Below are 3,644 nucleotides of genomic sequence, written 5' to 3'. Positions count from 1 at the left end.
CCTGGAACCACCTGATGCTCAGACACTCTGTGAGATAATTCAGGTTTGTTGTTGTAAGGCACTAGGTTTGGGGGTAATTTGTTACACCAAAACAGACAACTAATGCAGTCTGTGCTTTGTTTCTGATTTTTGAGTGGTAGTTTGGAAGACATTTGCTATGTGGAATGACAAATCAACATTTGTCTATCTTGTACCAGGCTCTGTTCTAGGTCCCTAGATCCCTAAACTAATTTGATAATAAGAATTGCCTGGGGTGCTGGTTAAAAACACAGATTTCTAGGCCCCTTCTCTGGGTTTGGGGTGAGACCAAAGAATCAGTACATTTAATGAGAACTCCAGATAATTCTTATCATTAGGCAAGTTTGAGAAATAGTGCAGAAGAGGTTTCAAAAATGAATGAGACATAGCCTTTTCTCAGGGCAAGATGGAAAGCAAATCGGTACACAAAGGTGCATTTAAAGAAAGGCATCAAGTGGTAAGGAAAGACATGAAAGCATTGGGGGAATCAAGGAATACATCCTGGAAGAAATGATCCATGAGCAAGGTCTCCAGGGGTGGTTAAGATGTCATGGAGCAAGATACGAAAAGCATCACAGAGCGATTATAACAACTGGTATTTATCAGTTGCTTGCTAAGCACCAGGCATTGTGCCAAGCACTTTACCTACCTTACCTTATTTAATCCTCATTGCAAACTTATGCAGGAGGAGCTATTGTCACCTGGAATTTACAAATGGGCAAGCTAGGCTTTGGTTCCCATACCACCCACGGCATGCAGGTCCTGTGTGCAGAGCTAGGCAGAGAGGAGGCAGCTGACTCCATATGTCATTCTCTTAACCACTACCATGTTCCATGACCCAGCAGACATGAGGCTCAGAGATGTATAAGGGCTGTGACATTTTTGCAAATAATGCAAGTATTGTGCAAATGACAGGGCAAGGTGTCCAGGGAAGGATATAGACCAGGGGAAGATACTACATGAAGTGTTAGAATCTGGCAGTGACTTAGTGCAAGTCAACTCATTCATTTTGAATGAGTCAAATTAGGAAAGGATGCCCTAGTCACACAGTTGATAGTGGCAAGTGGATTAAAGGTCCAGATCCCAGGCAGAGCCCTTTCCAACATGGACAATTGGAGGCAGAACTAGGATTGGCCTTGGATGCCTTGGTAAGAAGGTCTGAGCTGTTCTAGCTCATTTTAACCATTTTAGTGTACAATTCAATGATATTGGTGCATTCACAATGTTGTGCAACTATTACCACTATCCATTTCCAGAACTTTCCATTATTCAAAATAGGAAGTCTGTGACCATTAAACAATAACTCCCCATTCCTCCTCTCCTGGTACACAGCATCACAATATTTGTCCTTTTGTGTCTGGCTTATTTTACTTAACATGATGCTTTCAAGATTCACCCATATTGTAGCATGTATCAATATTTTACCACAATTTTTTATTGTGATAAAATACACATAATATTTACAATGTTAAACTACTTTTAAGTATACAGTTCAGTGAATTAAGTGCATTCATATTGTTGCAACCATCACCACCATCCATCTCCAGAACTTTTTTTATTTTGCAAAACTAAAACTGGGTACCCATTAAACAGTAACTTCCCCTTCCCTATCCCTCCAGCCACTGCCTGCCAACCAACATTCTACTTTCTGTCCCTATGATTTTGACTACTCTAGGTACCTCATTTAAGTGAAAGTATACAGTATTGTCTTATGTGACTGGCTTATTTCACTTAGCATAATAATGTCCTCAAGGTTCATCCATAGGTCAGAATTTTATAGCATATGTCAGAATTTTCTTTTTCAAGGCCGAATAATATTCCATTGCGTGTATACACTACATTTTGTTTATCCACTTATCTGTCGATGGACATTCAAGTTGCTTCCATCTTTGGCTATTGTAAATAATGCTGCTATGAACATGAGTGTGCAAGTATCTCTTTGAGACCCTGCTTTCAATTATTTTGGGTATATATCCGGAAGTGAAATTTCTGGACCATATGGTAATCCTATTTTTAAATTTTTGAGGAAGTGCCATATTGCTTTTCACAGTGGCTGTATCATTTTACGTTCCCACCAACAGTGCACAGGGCTTCAATTTCTCCACATTCTCATCAACAAAAGAAATTTCACTTTTATTTGAGGATGAGAAGCATTGTCATGCATGCATATGCCACATTTAAAAAATTCCATTCATCCGTCGATGGACTTTTGGGTTCTTTCCATCTTTTGCTATTTTGAATAATGCTGCCATGAACATTGGTGTACAAGTATCCTGGTCCCTGAGTTCAATGTTTTTGGAAGTGGACCTGCTGGAGCATAGAGTCGTTCTATATTTAACTTCTTGAGAAATCTACAGACTTCTGAGAAATCAGAGACGGTGCTCTGTAAGTTAGCTCTGGTCATCCTAGCCTTCTTCTGACCAGACATCCCCGGTGGGTGGGGAACGCCCCCCTCCTTCCGGCATCCACACTGCCCACCTCCCCCACTGGGTTGCTTTGGGAAAAGCACTTCTCTCAGCCTTTCTTACACAGAGGTCCGAGCGGCTCAACTGATGCTGACCCCAGTGTCCAGTTGGGCTCATCCAAGCGAACGAGGTTTGGGTGGGTCCCAGCGTGTCCTGTGCGGGCGGTGCTATGGGCAGGGGCGGAGGCTGCTCCCGGCGCTTTGAAACCTCACCAGCGAAGCCGGCCGTGTCCACCCACTCCGGCGGACGCGCGGGGCTGACCAGGTGAGACAGCCCAGAAGTCCCGGGCCCTGGGGCGGGCACAGCCCTGCCCGATGGTCACCTCCGGCGCCGAGTCCCCATGAGCCCAGCTCCCAGCGCGGGCGCCCTGGGTCCCGCCCGAGGCGGCCGTTCGGGAGACTGAGTCCCGGAACGCGCGCCACCGGCGGGCCCGGCCCCCTCCGGCGTGTCCCGGTCCGGAGCGTGCGTGCCCGGCGACTCCTCGGCACCCCCGCTTGGAGCCCGGACCCCGAGCACGCCCTGCGGGAACGCGGCCGCGGGTGCCTGGGTGCCCCTCGGCCACCCGGGGCGGGGACAGCGAGAGCGAGGAGGCGGCGCGGGACACGGGTGGGCCTCGCTGCAGAGCCGCCCGCTCTCGGACCTGCCGCGGCGCCACGAGCGCAACCCCCGCCGCAGTCGGGAAAAGAGCCGGGAGAGAGGACGAGAAAAGGGACTTGTTCTTTTCCGGGGGAGATGCCGCTTTGTCCTCGGACCCGGAATAAAGAAACCCGACCTGGTCCGCTGGGCGCCGGGATGGGGATGCGGCAGGTACGGAGCGCGCCCGCCCTTCCCGGGAGATGCCCGGGAGATGCTCCAAGGACCCCCGCGCCGCACCGGCCCGCGGCCGGGCAGGAGGCTTTGGCGTGGGGGAGGGGGGCTTTTCGGGGAGACTTGGCAGGTGGAGCTCAATTCTTTCCGGGGAGCCGGGTACCCCGCTCCTTGCCCTTTTGGTTGTAGCCGGCCGAAGCCGCCGAGGACAAAGGCTTGAGAGGCAGGCGGAGGGCTGGATCAGCAGGGGCTGCAAGGTGGCTTCCAGGGTTTGGCGGAGGAAGGGTCTGGCCAGGGGCCGGCGCTAACCGGCAGGGTCCCCAGTGGACACTGATGGGAATAGGGTTCTTCTGG

Source organism: Myotis lucifugus, unplaced genomic scaffold, assembly GCF_000147115.1.
Source record: "Myotis lucifugus unplaced genomic scaffold, Myoluc2.0 scaffold_108, whole genome shotgun sequence".
In the NCBI taxonomy this organism is placed as follows: Eukaryota; Metazoa; Chordata; class Mammalia; order Chiroptera; family Vespertilionidae; genus Myotis; species Myotis lucifugus.
The sequence above is the reverse complement of the archived record's forward strand: the minus strand, read 5'-3'. Positions refer to the sequence as shown.